General features: G+C 45.5%; 1 long non-coding RNA gene across 2 annotated transcripts; it reads left to right on the top strand.

Moving 5' to 3' along the window:
• Window positions 1-1,689: 1,689 nt before the first annotated feature.
• LOC144771973 (uncharacterized) lies at window positions 1,690-25,837 on the top strand. 2 transcript variants are annotated; one of them, XR_013599570.1, is made up of 3 exons: window positions 1,690-1,724; window positions 8,474-8,566; window positions 25,717-25,837. It is a non-coding gene; the product is annotated as an uncharacterized LOC144771973 (long non-coding RNA). The 2 variants fall into 2 exon arrangements; XR_013599571.1 differs by lacking the exon at window positions 1,690-1,724 and adding an exon at window positions 24,291-24,416 and having other exon boundaries at window positions 8,473-8,566; window positions 25,717-25,811.

The raw sequence follows: 25,837 nt of genomic DNA, 5'->3' as shown, positions 1-25,837 counted from the left end.
TATTTCCACTGGTTGTAATGTTCATAAAGTTTCCGTTTCTGTCCTGTATAACTTAGTATCAGCGTTTTATCGTCTCAATTCTTCTCACCCCCCCCCCCCCCATGTTTTGGGACTGGGGGATTTAGCGCCCCCTATATTTTGTAAGGGGGGGTTGGGGGGAGGGGGGCACAATGTACATGCGAGAGGGACCAGGGCGGCTGAAGTTTAAAGACAGCCATGTCTTCGAAAATACGAGTCTAACGTCAGGTGTTAGAGCAACGTTCATTCTAGGTGGTGCTCACAATGCCATATGGTAAGTATACGTGTGACGAATAGTGTCCATGCAGTAGCTGTATGAACTCGTAAACCAAAGTAATTTGACTACCAGCGATGTAATAACAGGGGGGCATTGCGCGGGGATTCTTCTGATGGTACCCTGTGCAGAATCCTTGTGCCTCCCCTAGAGTGGGTGTATTCAGTGGATTTACACAGCGATTTTAGGGGGTGAAAAAAACTACCTCTTAAAGAGGCGTGGCCGATGTAATTAAGGACGTTGCTTAAAAACACTCAAGTTCAAGTCTGCGCTTAGCATAGTTTGCCACTCGACTAGTATTTTGCTGCTTCTTGCATTGCCTGCAGATATATATTACAAGTAACGTGAGAGCTACAACGAGCCTGGACAATTGGCTTTGTCAATGCTTGTTAGTTGCATGAGATAAATAGGCAACTATGGCTTCGTTGTACATAAAAAAAAATGCTGCAAGTTGTGATATGGTTGACTGAAAGCAACAACCAGTGTTTTTGAAGTTAAATCCGTGGCAGTTAAGGGTGTTAGTGCGGCAGAATTGATTCTTTTTTTGTTCACGCTGATGGTGAGGGCAAAAATGGAGAGCTGGATAGTGACGTGTATCGGCACCTGCTTTTCAGAAGTGCCGGTGCTGAGAACTGGTAGGCCCCGGTCCACTTAAAGCCCTGTATTTACTTTTGCACAAATTAGTGTTTGGTTAGGTGCTCGTTTGATTGAGACTGCAGGATCAAACAATTGAGATGAAGACTGCTGAACTGAAGATGCAAATCGGCTCTTACATGGAAGAGCGCCCACCATTTCACCGCATAATCCTGGGACAGTTAGGACGTGATGGTTGTATTGAGCTGTGGCATTTGTTTTATAGTGAATGAGCTATGTAGAGACCTGTGAAATCCATACTCCGTTGCAAATTCTGGAAATCTTTCTGTAATGCAGCGACAGAACTGTTTTACATATAAAGAATGTTGGATTTGGTTCTCTGCCCGCCACGCCAGACCCGAACGGCCAGGAACGCCGAGGCTTCTCTGTAAAGTTCGAGTGGCGGGAGGCTCAAACATCCTGTAATTCTGGTAAAATCACTCAATTTCCCTGTGCCTAAACAGGAATATGTCCATTTGTAATACAACTGGTGCTCATGTAAAGCGCTTTGATAACTTCGAGTAAAGTACACGCTATATAAAACTTTAAGTGTAGTCACTTCCACCGTATTTTATATTTGTGGTAAATTCTAGCACCTGGCTTCCACAAGGCTCGCGGCGCTCCACCAACACTCCTGTTTTAGAGCGTCGCACTTGGGTTCGCGCGCCCTGTCTGTGATTGGTCCTTGCCTGCCCCTGGGGGCGGGCTTTGTGGACACCAGGCCGTCTTAAGTGGTTCACGCTACAGGAATCGGTTTGCCGCTGCTTAGTTCGTGCACCAGGGAGGAGCCGCACGCATGGTGAGGGTCGCGAGGTCTCTGTAAGAGGAGAGTGAGGGACAGTGAAACAAGTCCCCCCTCTACCTGGCTCTAAGGTTTTGCCCCTATTCCTGGCTGTGATAGTCCGCTCCCGTGTGTTTTGTCCGCCAGGTCGGGGTCACGGGTGTGTGGTGAGCATAGCTTGATCGGAGTGCTACGCATGGAGGTTGCCTATGTGGGCCCATGGGTGTCGGGACTGGGGGACTTTTTAAACATATTTTTAGTTTTCTCTTTAATACAACTTCTTCTATTATTGATATACATTATTTGGATCGCAATTTATATACCATGTACTGGAACTCGGTATAAACTAAATTGTTCTCTGGCCTATGATGTATACTTGATATTATTTAACAGTTCTTACACATATATTTCCACTGGTTGTAATGTTCATAAAGTTTCCGTTTCTGTCCTGTATAACTCCGTATCAGCGTTTTATCGTCTCAATTCTTCTCACCCCCCCCCGTGTTTTGGGACTGGGGGATTTAGCGCCCCCTATATTTTGTAAGGGGGGTTGGGGGGAGGGGGGCACAATGTACATGCGAGAGGGACCAGGGCGGCTGAAGTTTAAAGACAGCCATGTCTTCGAAAATACGAGTCTAACGTCAGGTGTTAGAGCAACGTTCATTCTAGGTGGTGCTCACAATGCCATATGGTAAGTATACGTGTGACGAATATTGTCCACGCAGTAGCTGTATGAACTCATAAACCAAAGTAACTTGGCTACCAGCGATGTAATATCAGGGGGGCATTGCGCGGGGATTCTTCTGATGGTACCCTGTGCAGAATCCTTGTGCCTCCCCTAGAGTGGGTGTATTCAGTGGATTTACATAGGGATTTTAGGGGGTAAACTGTACCTCTTAAAGAGGCGTGGCCGATGTAATTAAGGACGTTGCTTAAAAACACTCAAGTTCAAGTCTGCGCTTAGCATAGTTTGCCATTCGACTAGTATTTTGCTGCTGCTTGCATTGCCTGCAGATATATATTACAAGTAACGTGAGAGCTACAACGAGCCTGGACAATTGGCTTTGTCAGTGCTTGTTAGTTGCATGAGATAAATAGGCAACTATGGCTTCGTAGTACATAAAATAAAAAATGCTGCAAGTTGTGATATGGTTGACTGAAAGCAACAACCAGTATTTTTGACTTAAATCCGTGGCAGTTAAGGGTGTTAGTGCGGCAGAATTGATTCTTTTTTTGTTCACGCTGATGGTGAGGGCAAAAATGGAGAGCTGGATAGTGACGTGTATCGGCACCTGCTTTTCAGAAGTGCCGGTGCTGAGAACTGGTGGGCCCCGGTCCACTTGAAAGCACTGTATTTACTTTTGCACAAATTAGTGTTTGATTAGGTGCTCGTTTGATTGAGACTGCAGGATCAAACAATTGAGATGAAGACAGCTGAACTGAAGATGCAAATCAGCTCTTACATGGAAGAGCGCCCACCATTTCACAGCATAATCCTGGGACAGTTAGGTCGTGATGGTTGTATTGAGCTGTGACATTTTTTTTATAGTGAATGAGCTATGTAGAGACCTGTGAAATCCATACTCTGTTGCAAATTCTGGAAATCTTTCTGTAATGCACCGACAGAACTGTTTTACATATATATGTTTGATGGGGATTTTAAGACTAGTTAATTCTTATAAAGCAGGACCATGCTGAAGGATCTTAAGCGGATGCACTAATTCATACTCTAGGGGTGCTGCAGGCCTCTGCGCACGTGCCAAAATAATTGGGCAATTTAGAATAGATACTTTTTATAGGGATTATGAAACTTTTTTTTCACCAGCACTAGAATCCAGAGCTGGACAAGCAAAGAGGGAGAGGCTGGCTGATTATTTTTCTCACTTGCATTAAAAAAGGGAGGTTTTAGGTGTTACCAACTGGAGTCCCCACCGTGCAGGATTTATTAGTCTCATCCGCTGGCCCACATAAGATGTAATGGTACATTTGTATAATGCTAAATCTTTTCTGCTTGAGGAATGCAATGTACAGATATTGGGTTAGTTCATTAAAAATCTGATGGGCTTAAAAACTTCTTTGGCATATATTATGATGGAGGGGACTTTGATGTTGACCTGTGTGGTCTCGAGGGAATCGGGGGGGGGGGGGTTTGGATGTTGTGCTCTTGTATCTGGAACCCATCTTGAACACATTCGTTAGGGGATTCGATTAAACACCTTGTTGAGCTCAATTTAGCCTTTACATTGAATACAATGTCGCTAACCGGAAGGGATGTTAATCCTACTTTAATAGTAAGAGGTTGTGAATTATACATAGATTTGTTGTTGTCTCCACTCCACTTTCGATGTATATTTCCAAATTTTGGATACAGATGAGCCCTTTCAGCAACCATAATCCTGTATGCATCTCGATCGGTTACTCTGCACTGACTAAAAGCCCTGGGGCCAATGTCAAAGTGGTTAAGGTTACAAGCCAGGGCAGGAGACTTAAGTGGACCCAGATAATACTGGAGACTTTTTACAAGTCCTTGGACTCCAGTTGTGAAAGGGAGCTAGATAATTCTATGTCCACTACAAGTAATGCCCGAGATATTTTAAGGGCCTTTTTTGAGATCTCTAAAGTAGTGTTTGGTTTGCTGGAGACACCCAAGTCCCTCAAGTGTACTAATCTTCCCAGGTGGTTTGACTCTGAATGCTTGAAAGCACTGAGGGAGCTTAAGAGTGATTTGAGTGTTGAGCCATGGGATCTAGCAAACATAAAGAAATGTCACTGTTTGTATAAAAGAACAGGCAAGCCGTAAAAAATGCATAAATGAGGAGGCCTGGACAGATCTAATTGAGGTAAGTACCCTGAATAGCAGCTCAAGATTCTGGAGTATTATCAATGGCCCCTGATTTGGTTCGGAAGTTGCTTCCCTGGAGCCACACAACTGAAGATACATAGGTGGCTCAATTTAAGGATACATACAAGATAGGCCAGTTGGAACAGGACTGCAATTCTGTGATTGGGTCCGCTAAGTTGACCTTATCCTGTGAGATAGTTAGAGCTTTATGGGTTTATCTATTAACAGAACCAAGCTTGGATGGCATTCCGCCTGATAGGATCATGAGTGATGTCTGAGTGCCTTTTCTAACTGCACTTAATGCAGCTGTGTTGGTAGGTCCACCACAGTCTTGGGCTATGTTCATTATTTAACCAATTTTTTTAAACTGGGACAGATAGCCCATCCTGCTGTAGGCCGATCTCCCTACTCAATTCTGTAGTGAAGTGTTTGAACTTATACTTGATTTTAGGTAAATACATAGTTGCTTGTTCTGATCCCATACACTTAGCTTTTATGGACCTTTCATTTGCGTTTGACCGGGTAAACTGAACAAAATTGTTTCAAGTAATGTTTCACTGGGGGATGAGATGGACATTTTGTTTCTGATAGACCTTTATAGGGACACAGAGGCATGTCCCTTTCTCTGAAGACTTGCAGTGTTCACCTAGTTTAAGGATTAAAGGAGGGGTGTGGCATGGTTGTATTTTGGCTGTTTTTGTTTAACCTATACATTGACAGATTGGAGATGACCCTGATTGATGTGAAATCAGATTGTCCGAATGTGGGTCATGTAGTCTACCAGTATTATATGCGGGTATCGCGGTCCTCATGGCTAAGACTGCATGAGGCTTACAAGCCCTGTTGACATCCATTTCTAAGTTCACAGAAGATTTGGACTTCTCGATTCATAAGAAGGAATCCTTTGTGATGGTAGTCTAAATAAACTAGTTTTACGTTAGGATCCAGTGTTTTTTTCCAAGACCAGAGTATTCTTTTATTTCTGAATACTATTCGATTCAGCACTAAGTTGGCTTCCTTTGTTAGATTTGGGGGTCTCTAGTTGGCAGAGGTAGGTACCTTTGCCCAAATAGGGACCCTTGCTTCTAGTCAGGGGGTACACTCTTAAAATAACCCCTGCTCACCCCCTTGGTAGCTTGGCACGAGCAGACGCGCTTATCTCGGAGGCAGTGTGTAAAGCATTTGTGAACACATACGGTAACCCAGTCACAACACTACAGATGGACACCACACAAGTTGTAGTATAAAAATGAATATTTTTATACAGACTTTACACAAGACCACAAACGACAAAAATCCACAATACTGTACTTTTAAAATGGTAGAAATAGCTTGGTTCTCTTTAGATGGTAAATGCGACACTTTAAGTTTAATGTACCTTTGGATGCGTAACACTATACAACGAAAGTTGCAGGGAAGGTGATGCATGGGTTCCTTACACACAGGAATGGTGATGCGTCGGTTCCCTACTGCTGCGTAGGGGAAGGTGATGCGTTGGTTCTTCTCTGCATGGTGAGGTGATGCGTCGGTTTCTTATTGCACTTCCGTGGCGATACGACTCGCAAAGCAGTGATGGGATGAAGATCCAGTGCAATGAAACGAAATGGCGTCGCCTTGAGGCGACAATGTGTGCACGCCCAACGGCCGTGCGGCGACTCAACAAATCTTCTGAGTCTCGACAGGCCCTGCAACACGCTTCTCCGGTGATGCGACTGCGTCTCCGGTGATGCAAGGCACTTCTGCAATGTGATGCGACTGCGGCGACACCCTTCAGTGATGTGATGGCTGAGGCGAAGCCACGCTTTGTGAGTCGCGCTTCCAGCTCCTGGTGACATGCAGCCCCTCAAAAGGCCTAGCACAACAGCAGGCACTTCAAAAGAACTCCGGGGGGCTGATTGGTTAAGTCTGTTATCCCTGAGACTTCAATACTGTGGGGAGCACAATTTAGACGCTCCACTCCCAAACGCACTGCGTAAATGGATACTAGATCCTGCTATTGATTCAAAATTTAGCCTTGCTCAAAATTAATCCAGTTTAATCCACAATATTTGCCAAAGATTTCTCGTTCTTTTTTTCTTATCCACATGTATGGCATCATGCATTTTGAATGTTTACCATATTTAAGTGTGCCCATCCGGACCTCTTCGAAAATACAATCAAAATACAAAGAATTGTTCAGAGCAGCATTTCTTTATTAAGAACCCAATGCATTTCGGGCTTGTTTCTAGCCCTTCATCAGGGGTAACTGCAAGTTAACAATGTAAGCAAGTCCCTGAGACTTCAGCAGGAGGCAAGCTCAATTTCCAAGACCTTGGAGATCCTTTTCAAGTTGATGACAATAGCACAAAGTTCCTTTCTCCTTTCTTTGGCAGTCAGTCAACCACTGCAGGCCAATCCCCCAAACAGCACTCAGCTTAGGGATAGTCTCCTCCAGTTTCCCTCTGGTTCCTCAACTCAGCAAAGGCTGTTCTTGTTTCGCAAAAGTGATCTAAAGTTCTGGGTCCCCATATTTATACTAGTAAATCTTTTGTCCTATGAAGGCAGAGAGTCCTGTACCCATTCCAAACCATTTCTGTGCAGTCCTGGAGCACTTTGTTGACATGGCTCCTTTCCTTTGACAGTGTGGGCCAGGGACATCAGACGCACCACAGGAAGTGGAGCCAGCATTGTGAAAGGCAGGCACAGCCCTAATCAGGTCCCAGGTGCAACTCCTCCCACCCATCTACATGCAGATAGCTCTAGTCAGCCTTGAGCGGACTCACCCTTTCTCCTGAACCCCCCAGCCCCTGTCACTCAAACACCAGCCAAGGAATACACAACCTAGCAGAGGCAGGCTTAGTTAGGCGAGAAAATAACCTACTTTCTAGAAGTGGTATTTTCAAACACAGAATGTTAAAACCAACTTCACTAAAATATGTATTTATCATTCTGAGTTCAGGCATACTAAACTCAAATTTCCACCTAGTTCCCTGAGTCAGTTTGATTATAAGCTGTTATAATCAAACTGCCCATTCTGGCCTATGGAGAACAGGTAGCCTTGCAATAGTGAAAAACGAAAATGGCTGTAATTCACTATCAGGACATGCCACACACATCAGGGCATGTCGTACCATTTACCTACAATGCACCCTGCCCATGGGCCTACCATAAGGGTGACTAATATCCAGAAAAGGGAAGATTTAGGGACTGGCAAGTGGGTGCACTTGCCCAATCAACATGGCAGTACCAGACTGCACACAGGCTCTGCAATGGCAGACCTGAGACCCATTTTACAGGCTGCGTCTGTGGGTGGCACAACCAGTGCTGCAAGCTCACCAGCAGCATTTGATTTACAAGCCCTGGGCACACAGTGCACTGTACTAGGGTCTGACAAGTAAATCAAACCAGCCAATCATGGAGTCACTAATCCATACATCAATTTACCATAGGGAGCACTTGCACTGTGGCACTGAATAGCAGTGGCACTGTGCCTAAAGCATCTATAACCAGCAAAAACATTTTTTTACGCTGTCTTAGGTTCTCTAGTAACTACGATGTACTGAATAACAACTTCTACATGTTCAGAAATGTACAAAGATTAGCGAATTTTTTTAATCCTATGTTTTATTTGCATTTCTTTTCATCTTTACTATCTTAAATTTTAATTGTACTTTGGTGTTATGGTTTGTATCCTCAACACCAAATAAAGCTACTTTGACGGACTGTCATATCCGTATTCGATGCCCTGGTTTCTTCGTGAGGCGATCTTGCATTCCTCTGACTTGCTCTGCATATTTGACTTCTCAGTGCTTTGGTTCTCGTCTTTTCATGAGGCGATCTTGCATACCGCAATCTACATTAATTTTTCAGTATTTTCATACTGTTCTCTGTGCATACCTCCGACTTGCTCTGTGGAATTGACTTCTCAATTTGCTCTCTTCTACAGTGCCCACGTGGATGACTTGAATGCAGCCAAGGCCATTTACATGTTCTCAGCCAGAATCATTGATGGAAATGAGGGGTCACTGGATAAATACTGGTGAGTTTGAACTGTACCCCTTACATTCTTGGCACTCGCATCTTGCGTCTACCTGAAATGAACACTCATGCCGATTGTTTTTGAGCTTTGTCTATCAGTCTTATCTGCCACAGACATTAAACCTTCCCCATCCGAGATTTATTATGGAAATAAATACAAGAGGCTCGTGAGCCAGTGTTGTAAACAGACTTGTGCCAGAATATAATTTCTTCTAAGGCATTAACACCCTCCCTCCCCCCTTGCAGAATGCTGGAGTCCAGCTGCAGATCAGATACATACCTGCCTTGTTCACACACCACATGTAGGGGTGAACATTTAACCAACACTACTCAGTTAACAGCATGTTCATGTTTGCGTGCAACCTGTAGATGACGCAGTCGACTGTCGGCGCCGCACTCTCCTCATCCATCTATGACCTCGATAAAAAAAAACTTTAAGATTTGCACGCTATTCACATATTCAAATCTTTGTTAGGCTCGTATGGGGGCGCACAGGAAAGCAGTCCAAGAAAGAGCTGTCAGTTTTGAATATATGAAAAGTTTCTTTATTTGGTATTATTCATTCTTTTTAAAAGCAGTCACAATGCAATTTGCCACAATATCAGCCAACACGTTTCACTCCCTACCAAGGAGTTTCTTCAGGGCTGAAATCAAAATAGATAAAAAAGACCTCCATGAGTTTTACATTTTATACCTAGGTCTTATTCCTAATCATTAACAAACAGACATAATTACCCTTCTAGTTTCAAAACAAATTAAAAAAAACACACATTACAAAGAATGATACAATGATTGATGCAAAAAAAGACACATACAACCTCAATGCAAACTCCATTATCATAGATAATGTGACCTCTATAACTCCGTACATTTACATATGTATTCTAATTGGAAACCACGTACCAGTAGCCACACATTATAGCTTGGGATTTAAATCTAGAGTTTTATCGCCTATGATTTTACCCACATGTGTGCAGTGTGTTTCTTAACCACTTAGTAAACATATATTTCCTCCTTGTTTATAGACATTTTGAGATGTTTTAAACAAAATAGATTATCCTTCCTTTTCAGTCCTGTGAAGTCGCAAAGGGGGGACACAGAGGGGGGACAACACAAGATTAAAAAAGGAAAAAGGGGGAGGGGGTTAGGCAAATTAGCCCAATTAATCATACAACTTAGTCACAAAACCGTGATCGTAACAGTTCATCACATCAATTACATCGCAAAAATATGATAGCCATATAGCTCAATTAGGATAGTGATCATAACAAATCATCAAGCAAGTCACATCCTGAAGATGGTTTCCACTTATATGAACTGGCACCGATATCAAACATTGAACCCTAGTCCATTTGATCATATTTTTATCTTTTGTTTACAAATAGTCACCATTCGGATTGAGTTTCTTAATACAACAGAGTACACAGACGAAATAGGGTCAAGAGGTATATATATGGTGAATGGTTCGGTAGAAAAAGATGTAGAGCAGTACCAAAGAAGAGAAAGAGCGGAACAGGGGAAAGGAATGTGGTAAGGGGATGAGAAAAGGGAAGTATAAAATGAAAAGTAAAAATGAAAAGTAAATACGAGACCGCCAGATAATAAACAGGGTATCCGCTCCAAGAGTATCAGCTGTCCCACCCATATGTATAAACATATAGTGAGATATAGACGATAGTCATTGAGTCCAAACCTCTTCTATCCTCTTTTATGAAAAGGTTGTAAATAGCTGCGCTTACCGAGTAATGTTTAAACTGGTAGCGCATGCTCAGATCCTCAATAGTTGTAAAGGAAGTTCCTTTCCTCCTTGCTTGAATATCTACATATGAGAGAAATGATTGGATTATATACCGCCACCCCAACACATTAGTTGGTTATGAACTGGAACATTCCATAATAGTTTGTGTACTAGAAACAGGTCTACAGCTTCAAGCAGATTGACCTGGTTACCTAAGGAACCCCAAAGAACAAAATTATGTATAACAATCACACTTCAAAACACTCCTCTCTGGCCCTTTATACTAACCTAATTATCCTGTTTGTTCGGTAGTACTGTGTATAAGTACTTAGATTCCACCTTAAAATTGTTTGTGAATCTCAGCTGAATGTATACGGATAGACGGAAAAACTATTACCATCTCCCTTAAATTATGGTAACAGCGCTACATATGCAAATTTGAAGCGTCTCATGCATACCTCACAGGATGATTGTGAGAAATCCCCTATTGATGACATGTCACGCTCCGATGATTGAGATTCCGGTGAAGGAAATCATATTCATTTCTTCTTCCACATACAGGTATTGGTTGAAAAGTAGTGAACCTAATATAGGAAAAACCACAATAGAACGGAATCTCAAGATTTATATTATAAACAGGGTAACAGCGAGCATAGTTCAAGCGTCTCCATCTTTGAATACTGCGGAGACCAATTTCTTTTGTGGTTACTTTCAGTTTTTAATTGTAACCAGGGACTGCAGATCCCAGCATTCCCCTCCGTAGTGGATAATAACAGGCACTGGACTTCCCGAATGCCCTCAATCATGATAATGGCAGTTTTCGTGAGGACGCAAAGTATGATTCCCAGCTATTTTATACAAGGGGGTTAGTAAGCGCAGTCGGATATTTGAAGTACCGGGTTATTTAGAACCCAGCGGTGCCAGAGGACACACCCGAAGACTTCGGATTCTCCTGTCTCAGACTACAGAAACACAGAAACTTCTTGGTGACGTCAAAGATCAGATTTATTGGCTGCAGCCAGTAACAGGTATCCTAGAAGTACAACACGGTGTATGTTCTCAGGAGACTGCTCAACTTTACAAAGCTAGTCATCCCTTTTTATACCAAATATTATGCTTCAGGCGAACATTCCTGATTTTACAGTTGGCCATTCACATGTTTTCACGACAAAACCGCAGAATCATGATGACAAGCCCATTTTTCAGTTTGTCCAGCCCACAATCAATTTGTTAGTCAAACCCAACATTCTTCATCAGACAGGTCGATCGAACCCACCATAAAAACGGGCACATCCCCATCGTAAATGGACCATAAAGAAAGGAGCAGAGACAGGTGTGAGCAAGATAAGACATAGCTGTGCGTAATAAAAGGTTTGGTGTTTTGTGTCTTGATCAGCAATCTTGATCAGCTACTGGGAAAGGAACTGGCTTAACAAGTTTGGCTTCAGGCAAGAGGGTCGCTCGCTCAGGTCATGCTGAAGTCAGCTAAAGTGTACGTGTGCTTGGAGACTCGTTCGGCCACTATTATCGGCCTATGTGAGGGCAACCACAAAATGGCTGCCGTACGAAAGATGGAACCCGAGGGTTCAGAACGGAAACTCTGATTTCACGGTGATCTCGTCACTCGAATATGACGAAAATACTTGTACACCTTCCACTCGCCATTTTCGGTCTGATGCTACCAAAATCGTCATGGTACGATGACTTTTATGAAACGGGTTCAGAATTTCAGTACCTCATATTCTCCCCAACTCCCAAACATTCACATTCAATTAAGTAGTTATGGCTTGAGTTTTAAAATTGTAAAAGCCAAGTACGGGCGGCGCGTTAATTTAAAGAAGCCCAATATCGCTCCCAGTTTCACTTTTCTAGCACAGGCGCGCTAACAAATAGAACTGCGGGTATTTCACCCACAGTTCCCGGGCTTTATTACCTCATGGATATTTACTCAATGGCGCTTGAGCAGATGCTTAACCCATACAGCATAACTTACCCAACGGAGTTTCCTAGTCCGCATCAAAGTAGCGGCATGGATGGTACCAAGGTAGGACTGCCATTTGCAATACCTCCTTATATTTGCAATCCACACTCCTTAATTGCATAAGGCCCTACCCCGCACACGGGTGCAATCGCATTTTGGAAGAGGAGAAAAATCTTCGAAGTGGGGCGCCATATTGGAATGGTGCGTTTAGTATGTAACGGGGATTATATGACTAGCTATTATTAAAACCCTGCTAAAATTCCATTTGTTTTTATTTTTATTATTATTGTTACCTTGTACGTAATTTCTTAGAATATTTCCAGGGACTTCTTTATAACCCTTTCCCACTCGAGATCTATCTGCCCTGTCAGAGGCAGTCAGTTCAGCCCAAAAAGTGAGCGCTATACTTGAGAGATTACACTTGGATACAACTGGTCACGTGAGCTTGACTATTAATAAAGCTACATGTAAAGTGTAATCTTTTTCAGCGATTACTCATAATATAAGTAGCATTATTATTACCTAGTATGCACTGTATAGTAAACGTCATCCTTATAAAAACAGAATTTTCACAAAAGGGTTTGCTGGGACTCGAAATTGCGAGTATGTCCGTATGGTAAAGCCCCATGGTGGGCGCAAAAATTGAATATCCAGTTGGAATTCGAAAGGGCCTCATTTGGTTACAATTCCTATTTTAATTTTTTTATTTTTTTTATTCAATTCGCGATTGCCCCCAATGACAATTCTTCCAGTGGAACAATTCCAGGAAGCAGCAAATTGATCATTAAGCGTCCACATATCGCCCCCGGTAGTTATTAATTTTTTCCTTTGAAACATTTCTCACTAAGCCATAATCATTCATATCCATAAGATCGATAGAGGAAATAGCAACCTATAGTCCGTCAATTCCACCGGACGTGCCAGCACTTTTAGGTCCTTACTATAGTCATTTCCCATCATCACAGCAAGCCTGTCCAAATCTTAATTCCCAAAGAAAAGTCAGAGATTAGAAAGAGTGACAGAGAGGGGGTGTCGGAGTTAGGAGACATAATACCGGTACCCATTCTCCAGTTGGTTCTTATACAGTAATCCCACCTCAAAGAACAACTCCTACATGGTATAAAACTGAACATATCCTTTTCAAATACCAGATATACTAATCTCCACAGAGTGCAGCAACTTGTTTCAGTTCTGTTGGTCTTTACAGTTTAGGCTTATACTAGAAAGTGATGCATTTCATCATCAGTATTCATGCCATACATAATGCACTGCAATTTACAGATCCATGTTGCCTCCCGCTGTCTTAACAGTTCACGGTCCCCCCCCCCCCTGGCTGGCTGGTATACTTGTTCCAGAACGTGGAACCAAAAATCTGATTTCCCACCATGTTTCTCCATAAAATGTTTGGTGTGTGCATATTTCAGATCTCTATTCAGAATCGCCCTCCTGTGCTCTTGGATTCTTGTCCTTAGATTGCGTTTAGAGCTACCCACGTATATTAGTCCGCAGGCGCATCCCAGTACATATACTACAAAAGTAGTTGCACAATTTATAAAGGAAAGAATATCATAATCCTGAGACCCATTGTACGCAAATTTCTTGATTTTATCCCTGCCATACTCGCAGATATTACAGTTTTTGCATACAAAGAAACCTTTCGGTTTTGGTGGCAAACAATTAGAGCTTCTATTTGTTTCGGTCTTTAGATAGCTGGGACATAAATCAATTCGCAAGGTCCTGCCTCTCCAAAAAGTCACAGAGGGGTTAGTCATTATGTGTGAGTGTAGTCCTGGAACCTCCTTCAAGAGATGCCAGTTGTTTTTAAGGGTTTTAAAGATAGCACTACTGTGTCTGGTATATTTAGTTATAAATCTCACATTGGTGTTGTGGTTCTCTCTTCCTTCTCTGCGTGGTTTTGTCATCAAAGTGGAGTCCCTATGGACTTTACGTTCCCTGTACTCAGCCTTGTGTAGGGTATCCCTGTTGTAGCCTCTGGCTTCAAACCTGTTAAGTTCTTGTATATTGGCATTAAACATCTCATCCTCACTACAATTCCGTTTAAGGCGCACCATTTCTCCAAAAGGTATGTTGTTAATTGTCGAGCTGGCATGCGCACTACTTGCATGCAAGACAGCATTGCATGCAGTATTCTTGCGAAAAAGGGTGGTTTGGATCTTGCCATTTTTTATGTAAAACTTCAGATCCAAAAAGTTGATGCTTTCTCTGCTATACTCGATTGTGAGTTTTACATTCATGAAATTTTTGTTGAGATACTCAAAGTATTCCAAAAGTTCCCTTTCAGACCCTGACCAAAGGCAAATAATGTAGTCAATGTACCTACCCCAGAACACAATGTAATTAGTCCAGGGGGAGGCACTACTGTTCCATGCATGCCCTCTCTCAAATTGTCCCATAAAAACAGGCATACGATGGGGCAAATTTGGTCCCCATCGCCGTACCTCTTTTGGTGGTACCAGACATCATCAAATAGAAAATAGTTTCTTGTTAGTACTAGTTCCATCATATCAAGAACCATCTGATTTGTATGCAACAAGTCAGCTCCTTCTTTATCAAGGTAAGATTCACTAGCTTTCAATCCAGTGTCGTATACACGTATATAAGCTAGTAACGTCCAAGGTGACAAACCACAAGTCATTGGACCACTCAAAGTCATGTAGTTTATTCAAGATGTCCTTGCTATCCTGAATAAACGAAGGAAGATTTTGGACATGTTAAGTTTCAAATCAATAAATTCAGACAGCTTTTCTGTCGCTGACCCGATTCCTGAAATTATGGGGCGCCCAGGGGGGAATGAACCCCCCTTGTGTACCTTGGGAAGGATATAGATACAAGGGTATTTGGGGTTTGATACCAATAGGTATCGGTACTCCTGATCACTGAGTAACCCCATCTCTTTCCAGTCAAATAGTTTGGAATTTATTTCAACTGTAAGGCCTCCCATCGGATTGTGGGACACCCGTTCGTAACATTCCTTATCCCCAAGTTGTCTCTCCTTTGTAATCTTTGGTATTCATTATAACGACGTTCCCGCCCTTATCCGCTTCTTTGATAACTATGTTAGTGTCATCTCTTAGACGTTTTAGGGCATCTCTTTCCCCTTTTGTGAGGTTAAATTTTGTGTCACGAAAGTCCCTGCTTTCCCTTTCAAGCTTGTATAGACTGGCACTAACCCGTTCAGAGAATGTCTCAATATTGTGATGGTATGTGTTCGGGAGGAACTTGGAATTGGGGCGTAGCCCACTATCCACTGAAAGATTCTCAGAAATATTATACTCAGATCGTAAAAGGTCTAAATCGACCTCCCTTTCCTCACTGAGGGTAGTCAAACAATGAAGATTTTTAATTTCAGCAATTGACCTAGTCACAGGTTCCCCCGGATCCCCAGTGATTGAACTACAACTGGATTTATTGCTGAAAAAATCTTTTAATTTCAATTGTCTGGTGAATCTAAATAAGTCTACAAGTAAGTCAGAAAAATCACCATCCTGAGTAGGACAAAACCCCAAACCTTTACATAGTAATGTGGTCTCATCTTTATCCAAAACTCTATCAGATAGGTAAATCACCCTCAATTCAGTGTTAGTCGTTTTTTCCTTAGTCCCAGTCCTTCCATTCTGTTCTATTGTATCAATTGTTCCTTGGGTTTGTTCTTCGCCCTCTCTGACCTTCTCACTTGTTCCTCGCCTCGCTCCCCTGTTGAACCTTTGGTGCCTCCTACCCCCTCTCCTTGTCTTTTTTGGTGTTGCTCCTTTTTGGCCTGGTTGCCACTTATTCTTAGCTTCACCATCTCTTTTTGGAAGGTAGAGGGGCCTGCATCTAAAGGGAGCCCACCTGAGGTTATAGTGGAGGACATGCTCTCCATTGAGGACAGTGAGGTGCTACTTGCTGATTTTAGATCCTCACTTTCCTCCCTCATCCTTTTCTTGCTAGATTCATCTATATTATGTTGTCAAATTTTTTCGCAAAGGTGTAAATGCGACCATCACTATAATCTTTGTCATCCCGCTTGATTTTCCTCAACTTTTTGTCCCTCAAATAGCATTGATGTCCAATTATCTTTTTCAAAATTTCATAATTCTTCTCAGTTAGCTCAGTGTTCTCACGAGCCTCCATTTCCTTTTCTACATTCTCTATTTCTACCATTAATTTTGCCCCCTTCTACTCCGCATGTTTGATAAGTATCTGCATCATAACACACGATGCCCCTTCTAGGTTGGTTTCCCAGTCCTTCAACAAGTCCTCAAACGTTGGAAAGATGACAATAATAATAAAAATAAAAACAAATGGAACTTTAGCAGGGTTTTAATAATAGCTAGTCATATAATCCCCGTTACATACTAAACGCACCATTCCAATATGGCGCCCCACTTCGAAGATTTTTCTCCTCTTCCAAAATGCGATTGCACCCGTGTGCGGGGGAGGGCCTTATGCAATTAAGGATTGTGGATTGCAAATATAAGGTGAATTGCAAATCTAAGGAGGTATTGCAAATGGCAGTCCTACCTTGGTACCATCCATGCCGTTACTTTGATGCGGACTAGGAAACTCTGTTGGGTAAGTTATGCTGTATGGGTTAAGCCTCTGCTCAAGCGCCATTGAGTAAATATCCATGAGATAATAAAACCCGGGAACTGTGGGTGAAATACCCGCAGTTCTATTTGTTAGCGCGCCTGTACTAGAAAAGTGAAACTGGGAGCGATATCTGGCTTCTTTAAATTAACGCGCCGCCCGTACTTGGCTTTTACAATTTTAAAACTCGAGCGATAACTACTTAATTGAATGTGAATGTTTGGGAGTTGGGGAGAATATCCGACTGCGCTTACTAACCCCCTTGTATAAAATAGCTGGGAATCATACTTTGCGTCCTCACGAAAACTGCCATTATCATGATTGAGGGCATTCGGGAAGTCCAGTGCCTGTTATTATCCACTACGGAGGGGAATGCTGGGATCTGCAGTCCCGGGTTACAATTAAAAACTGAAAGTAACCACAAAAGAAATTGGTCTCCGCAGTATTCAAAGATGGAGACGCTTGAACTATTCTCGCTGTTACCCTGTTTATAATATAAATCTTGAGATTCCGTTTGTTAGACCTGTCTGCTTCTGAGACTCTCCTCACCACTATGATTTCTTTTGTTCCCCCGTACCTCCCAAAATTTGACGCTTTTCTTTGTCTACCAGGATTTATGTGCTGTTTCATGGGGCCAGATGTTCCTTGACGCCCAGTTGCTCACAAGGTGCCCGATGGAACCTGTGACATTACAAACTGGGGTTGTCATCCTGTATGAGTGGTCCTAAAATGGTGGACACCCTTTTCCCTCAGGTGAGTGACTCCCATTGGAGCCTCCCTGAACTCTGGCCTTTTGAGGTTTTGGCGCCTTTTGTTTGACGCACATTCCTGACAGGAATCCCTTTGTTTCCCTCAGATACACAAAATGGCTGCTCTAGAGCCACAGTACGGTGGCTGCTAGAGACCTAGATACACCTCAAAAGTGCCAAGTCATTGTCACATCCAGAGAGGGTTCTGGAACCTTCTGGCTCGTGCCAGCACCCCAGGGCACTGGCTATAAAAGGCCCAGTCCCTGGTGGCCATTTTAGATGAGATAAGAGTAGATGAGAGGAGATTCCAGACTTGACACCAGATTGACACCTGCCCTGTTGACCCCCCTGAGGTGGCTGGTAGCGTGGGCAGTAGAGTAGCAAAGGGTTGCTGGCGTTGTTCCTGACTGGCGTTCCAGTCAGCTGCGTGAGAAGTGACCTAGCGCCTACAGCGCCTGTCCAGCAAGTGCCTCATTGCCCCAAAGACTGTGGCCATACTTGTAGTGCCCCCCCCCCCGGTGAAGATATCGTGACTGATCCTGCATGTCGCGAGACGAGAGCAAGTTGGCCGCGACCTCGATCTTCCGAAGTGCCCCCTTCACGACAGGCGCCTCCAGGGCAGAGTTCGGACGTCTCCGAGCCCTTCCGCCGTATAGCGCTTCCTGTGTGGACTGAAGGTGAGGTGGTGTGCCGGGGTGGGGAAAGGCCGGCCTTCGTTGGGCGAGACTAGCGTCTCTGCCCCACCCCAGTGAGCTGGAAGCGGAAGCTGTGGGCGGGATCTACCCCGTATGAGGAAGTCGGAGGGAGGACCGTGGAGCCCCTGAAAACCGTCACTGGCGTGAGGAGTGCTGTGGCCTGACTGAATCGCTTTCCGATTGCAGCCGATGTGAGGCAGGGCCGTTTCTTCGGATGGGATGCAGCGTTGTGAAGGAACTGTGAGCCGAGCGACCGCTCAAACCTGTTCCAGGTGAGGTTGCCCCACCTCCGCTGCTCCTGCCCGCCGTGGCCAGGACCCTGCCCTGCTGAGTGCCGCGCACTGCCTTGCACACCCTCGTTTTTGCCGCTGTTTGTCTGCTGCGGCGTGCCTGCTTCCCCCCTGTGTCTTCTGTGCGCCTGCTGCTTGTACTATCCACTAGCCCCCTGGTAATTTCTCCCGTTTTTGCCTCCACTCGCATCTTCTCCTCCCCCCCCGTTGTGTAACTTGCCTCCACTTGTTTTGCTGTTTCCCCCCGGTTCTTACCTGTCCCCCCTTGCCTTTGCTCACTTGCCTCCCCCTTTTGCCTTCTGTACCCCTGTGCTGCCCTCCCCCTCCTGTTCGCTCCCTTGAGCCGCCCTCCTTCCCGCCACTGCCCCCCGGTGTCTCCGCCCCCCCTCCTGCCCATTGGCCGCCCCGCTCCCACCACCCAGCTGACCCGCCCTCCCGGCTCCTCACTTATGACGCCCCCTGAGCGACCGCGAAGCGGACGCGCGCAGCGGGAGCGCCGAAGGTGCGCCAAAGGTAAGCCCGTCTGCGCCCGTCCGCGCCTGGACCGCGTCCAGTGCCAGGCCCCCTGACCCCCACCGACGGAAGCCGACCCGACGGACCTACGACGCTACCGAACTCAACGCACTCAACACCGGCCGAACCCCGGGTTGCTACCGAGCCACACCGAGACGCACCCACGGACCCTTCAGCTGCCACTCCTGCAAGTTCACCTGCAACCGGACCCACGCCACACCAGCACCCACCAAGCCGACCTCCAGCAGCACCCACCTGAAGTGCATCCTGCTCAACACCCGCTCCATCCACAGGCACGCCGTCGAGCTCTGGAACCTGCTCGACACCACAGTCCCAGACGTCGCCTTCCTCACGGAAACCTGGATGAACGCCTCCTCAGCGCCCGACATCGCCATCGCCATCCCAGAGGGATACAAGATCACCCGGAGAGACCGCGCCAACCAGACGGGAGGAGGCATCGCCATCATCCACAGGAACACCATCCGCATCACGACCAACACCGACGACACCCTCGCACCCGCCGAACACCTGCACTTCCAGATCCACGTCAACACCAAGACCACCCTCAGAGGCACCCTCATCTACAGACCCCCGGGACCACGCACACAATTCAGCGAAGACATCGCCGACTTAATCAGCCTGCACGCCCTCCCCTCCACCGACTACATCCTCCTCGGTGACCTCAACTTCCACCTGGAGAACAACGACCGCAACACCACCACCCTGCTGGACAACCTCGCCAACCTCGGACTCAAGCAACTGGTGACCACCCCCACCCACTACGCCGGACACACTCTCGACCCGATCTTCTCTTCCAGCAAGGACATCGCCTTCAGCCACGCCACGGGACTCCACTGGACGGACCACAGCTGCGTCCACTTCAGCTTCAGAAGGACCACGCTCCACCATCACCAGCAACAGGCTCCCCGCAGAAGCTGGAACAAGATCACTGCAGACCAGCTCGCTACTTCCCTGAACAAGAACCCTCCCACCAGCACAACAAACCCCAGCCAAGCGGCCACCAACCTCACGAAATGGATCAGCGACTGCGCAGACGACCTCGCCCCGCTGAAGACCCCGCCGAGCAGACCCGGCAGCAAGAAAGCCCCATGGTTTAACGACGAACTCAAGAGCTCCAAGAGGAACTGCAGAGCACTCGAGAAAATCTGGCGCAGAGACCCAACACCGGACAACATGACTGCCCTCAAGCTCGCCACCCGAAAACACCACCAGCTGATCCACGCCACCAAGAAAAACACATTCAAGGAACGACTGGACAACCACGCACACAACAGCAAGGAACTCTTCAACATCGTGAAAGAGCTCTCCAACCCCAACGCCGGAAACGACATCACCCCTTCGCAAGATCTCTGCAACTCCCTTGCCTCCTACTTCCACAACAAGATCGCGGACATACACAACAGCTTCATCACTCAACCGACGCACGCCACGACCGAACCACCGCCCCCCACCACCACCCTCCGCGCCTGACCCCGATCAGCACCGAAGACACCATCCGCACGATGAACTCCATCCACTCCGGATCTCCGACAGACCCCTGCCCTCACCACGTCTTCAACAAGGCCGACGCTGTCATCGCACCCCACCTGCGGGACATCATCAACACCTCCTTCGACATCGCCACCTTCCCGGAGAGCTGGAAGCACGCCAAACTCAGCGCTCTACTAAAGAAACCATCAGCAGACCCTACCGACCTCAAGAACTACCGCCCCATCTCGCTGCTCCCGTTTCCGGCCAAAGTCATCGAGAAGACAGTCAACAAGCAACTGGCCGCCTTCCTCGAGACGAACGGTTCCCTCGACCTCTCGCAGTCTGGCTTCCGGGCCAACCACAGCACCGAGACCGCCCTGATCGCAGCCACCGATGACATCCGAGCCCTGCTCGACAACGGAGAAACAGCGGCCCTCATCCTCCTGGACCTCTCCGCGGCCTTCGACACTGTCTGCCACCGTACCCTAGTACAGCGCCTCAGCAACGTCGGAATCCAGGAGAAGGCACTGGAGTGGATCACCTCCTTCCTCGCCGGAAGGACACAGAGTCCGCCTTCCCCCGTTCAGATCGGAAGCCACCGAAGTCATCTGCGGCGTTCCTCAAGGCTCCTCGCTCAGCCCAACACTCAACGTCTACATGAGCCCCCTCGCAGCCATCGCACGCCAGCACAACCTGAACATCATCTCCTACGCCGACGACACCCAGCTGATCCTCTCCCTCACTAACGACCCCGCCACCGCCAGAGCCAACCTGCACGAAGGGATGACAGACGTAGCCAAATGGATGTCGAACAGCCGCCTGAAACTGAACTCGGACAAGACGGAAGTCCTCATCCTGGGATCCTCAGCCTCCGCCTGGGACGACTCCTGGTGGCCCCCCGCCCTGGGCAGCGCACCCAAACCAACAGACCACGCACGCAACCTGGGCTTCATCCTGGACTCCTCCCTCTCCATGACCAGACAAGTCAATGCCGTCTCCTCGTCGTGCTTCAACATCCTGCGCATGCTACGTAAGATCTTCCGATGGATCCCCACCGAGACCAGGAAGACGGTCACCCAGGCCCTCGTCACCAGCCGTCTGGACTACGGCAACTCCCTCTACGCCGGAACAACCGCCAAACTCCAGAAGAGACTCCAGCGGATCCAGAACACCTCAGCACGACTCATCCTGGACATCCCCCGCCGCAGCCACATCTCCGGACACCTGAGAGACCTGCACTGGCTCCCGGTCAACAAGAGAATCACCTTCCGGCTCCTCACCCACGCACACAAAGCCCTACACAACCAAGGACCAGGATACCTCAACAGCCGCCTCAACTTCTACGTTCCAAAACGCCAGCTCCGATCGACCAGCCACGCCCTTGCCGCCGTCCCCCGCATCCGAAAAGCCGCCACAGGAGGAAGGTCCTTCTCCTACCTGGCTGCCAAGACTTGGAACTCCCTTCCGACCCACCTCCGCCTGACCCAGGACCACCTCGCCTTCAGGAAGCAGCTCAAGACCTGGCTGTTCGAGCAGTAGCGGACCCCCCCCCCCCCAGCGCCTTGAGACCCTCCGGGTGAGTAGCGCGCTATACAAATGCTCTGATTGATTGATTGATTGATTTAACTGAGCGCGAAGGTTGGGTGACCCCTCCGGCAGCCCGTTCGTCAGTCTAAAGACTTTGAACTGGTGCCACCTGTGTGCTAGCGGTGACAAAGCCTGTAGGCACGCATAGACTCCACCGGCAAGCAGAGATATCATCCCGGTGGCAGCGGAGTGCAAATGTTGAATTCACTGTGTTTCCTTGCCTTCTAGATACACACGCTTGACTCCCCGAGTGAACCCTAAAGAGTCTAAAGTTGTTTTGTGCCTAGGGAAGCCCGTACTCCTAATCCTTGAAACAAACGTGAACTGTAAGAGTTATCTTTCCAATTTAAAACGTATTGCAAATGTGATCTTCCTAAAGCATTTAATTGGTGGCAGCGATACCAGAATGAACATGTGGTTATTTAGTTAAATGAGCCAGTATTTATTCTGCTATTCATAAGTGATATTTATTCATGATATTTATTCTATTTATCTTGCTATTTATTCCCGAAGATCTATTTATAGTATTTATGGTATTTGTCAGCAATCCCAGATATGCAAATGTGCTTCCCTAACTGAATCTTATTTACAAAAAGAGAGCTTTTACATAAAGGAATCTTATTTTTCTACAGCAGTGGTGGGGTGTCCTTCTTTTTGGTGTGACTGCGCAGGGAGTTATTATTGGTCAAAGCCGGCTTAACACTACAGCCTTCACCTGCCTTGTCACTTGAGCCAAGCTACCCCCTTTGTGCTGGGCTTGCCCATCGCAGGTACGCCTTTCTATTGTGGTTTTTTCTTTATTAGGTTCACTACTTTTGAACCAATACCGATATTGGGCTTCTTTAAATTAACGCGACGCCCGTACTTGGCTTTTACAATTTTAAAACTCGAGCCATAACTACTTAATTGAATGTGAATGTTTGGGAGTTGGGGAGAATATGAGGTACTGAAATTCTGAACCCGTTTCATAAGTCATCGTACCATGACGATTTTGGTAGCATCAGACCGAAAATGGCGAGTGTAAGGTGTACAAGTATTTTCGTCATATTCGAGTGACGAGATCACCGTGAAATCAGAGTTTCCGTTCTGAACCCTCGGGTTCCATCTTTCGTACGGCAGCCATTTTGTGGTTGCCCTCACATAGGCCGATAATAGTGGCCGAACGAGTCTCCAAGCACACGTACACTTTAGCTGACTTCAGAATGACCTGAGCGAGCGACCCTCTTGCCTGAAGCCAAACTTGTTAAGCCAGTTCCTTTCCCAGTAGCTGATCAAGATTGCTGATCAAGACACAAAACACCATCAAACCTTTTATTACGCACAGCTATGTCTTATCTTGCTCACACCTGTCTCTGCTCCTTTCTTTATGGTCCATTTACGATGGGGATGTGCCCGTTTTTATGGTGGGTTTGATCGACCTGTCTGATGAAGAATGTTGGGTTTGACTAAAAATTGATTGTGGGCTGGACAAACTGAAAAATGGGCTTGTCATCATGATTCTGCGGTTTTGTCGTGAAAACATGTGAATGGCCAACTGTAAAATCAGGAATGTTCGCCTGAAGCATATTTGGTATAAAAAGGGATGACTAGCTTTGTAAAGTTGAGCAGTCTCCTGAGAACATACACCGTGTTGTACTTCTAGGATACCTGTTACTGGCTGCAGCCAATAAATCTGATCTTTGACGTCACCAAGAAGTTTCTGTGTTTCTGTAGTCTGAGACAGGAGAATCCGAAGTCTTCGGGTGTGTCCTCTGGCACCGCTGGGTTCTAAATAACCCGGTACTTCAAATATCCGACTGCGCTTACTAACCCCCTTGTATAAAATAGCTGGGAATCATACTTTGCGTCCTCACGAAAACTGCCATTATCATGATTGAGGGCATTCGGGAAGTCCAGTGCCTGTTATTATCCACTACGGAGGGGAATGCTGGGATCTGCAGTCCCTGGTTACAATTAAAAACTGAAAGTAACCACAAAAGAAATTGGTCTCCGCAGTATTCAAAGATGGAGACGCTTGAACTATGCTCGCTGTTACCCTGTTTATAATATAAATCTTGAGATTCCGTTCTATTGTGGTTTTTCCTATATTAGGTTCACTACTTTTGAACCAATACCTGTATGTGGAAGAAGAAATGAATATGATTTCCTCCACCGGAATCTCAATCATCGGAGCGTGACATGTCATCAATAGGGGATTTCTCACAATCATCCTGTGAGGTATGCATGAGACGCTTCAAATTTGCATATGTAGCGCTGTTACCATAATTTAAGGGAGATGGTAATAGTTTTTCCGTCTATCCGTATACATTCAGCTGAGATTCACGAACAATTTTAAGGTGGAATCTAAGTACTTATACACAGTACTACTGAACAAACAGGATAACTTCCTTTACAACTATTGAGGATCTGAGCATGCGCTACCAGTTTAAACATTACTCGGTAAGCGCAGTTATTTACAACCTTTTCATAAAAGAGGATAGAAGAGTTTTGGACTCAATGACCCATATGTTTATACATATGGGTGGGACAGCTGATACTCTTGGTGCGGATACCCTGTTTATTATCTGGCGGTCTCGTATTTACTTTTCATTTAATTTTATACTTCCCTTTTCTCATCCCCTTATCACCGTCCTTTCCCCTGTTCCGCTCTTTCTCTTCTTTGGTACTGCTCTACATCTTTTTCTACCGATCCATTCACCATATATATACCTCTTGGCTCTATTTCGTCTGTGTACTCTGTTGTATTAAGAAACTCAATTCCAATGGTGACTGTATTTGTAAACAACAAAAGATAAAAACATGATCAAATGGACTAGGGTTCAATGTTTGATATCGGTGCCAGTTCATATAAATGGAAACCATGTTCAGGATGTGACTGGCTTGATGATTTGTTATGATCACTATCCTAATTGAGCTATATGGCTATCATATTTTTAGGATGTAATTGATGTGATGAACTGTTACGATCACGGTTTTGTGACTAAGTTGTATGATTAATTGGGCTAATTTGCCTAACCCCCTCCCCCTTTTTCCTTTTTTAATCTTGTGTTGTCCCCCCTTTGTGTCCCCCCTTTGCGACTTCACAGGACTGAAAAGGAAGGATAATCTATTTTGTTTAAAACATCTCAAAATGTCTATAAACAAGGAGGAAATATATGTTTACTAAGTGGTTAAGAAACACACTGCACACATGTGGGTAAAATCATAGGCGATAAAACTCTAGATTTAAACCCCAAGCTATAATGTGTGGCTACTGGTACGTGGTTTCCCATTAGAATACATATGTAAATGTACGGAGTTATAGAGGTCACATTATCTATGATAATGGAGTTTGCATTGAGGTTGTATGTGTCTCTTTTTTTGCATCAATCATTGTATCATTCTTTGTAATGTGTTTTTTTTAAATGTGTTTTTAAACTAGAAGGGTAATTATGTCTGTTTGTTAATGATTAGGAATAAGACCTAGGTATAAAATGTAAAACTCATGGAGGTCTTTTTTTATCTATTTTGATTTCAGCCCTGAAGAAACTCCTTGGTAGGGAGTGAAACGCGTTGGCTGATTTTGTTGCAAATTGCATTGTGACTGCTTTTAAAAAGAATGAATAATACCAAATAAAGAAACTTTTCATATATTCAAA

Source organism: Lissotriton helveticus, chromosome 8 (genome assembly GCF_964261635.1).
Source record: "Lissotriton helveticus chromosome 8, aLisHel1.1, whole genome shotgun sequence".
NCBI classification, from domain to species: Eukaryota; Metazoa; Chordata; class Amphibia; order Caudata; family Salamandridae; genus Lissotriton; species Lissotriton helveticus.
Note: the sequence above shows the minus strand (reverse complement) of the source record. Positions and strands in the feature narration are given on the sequence as shown.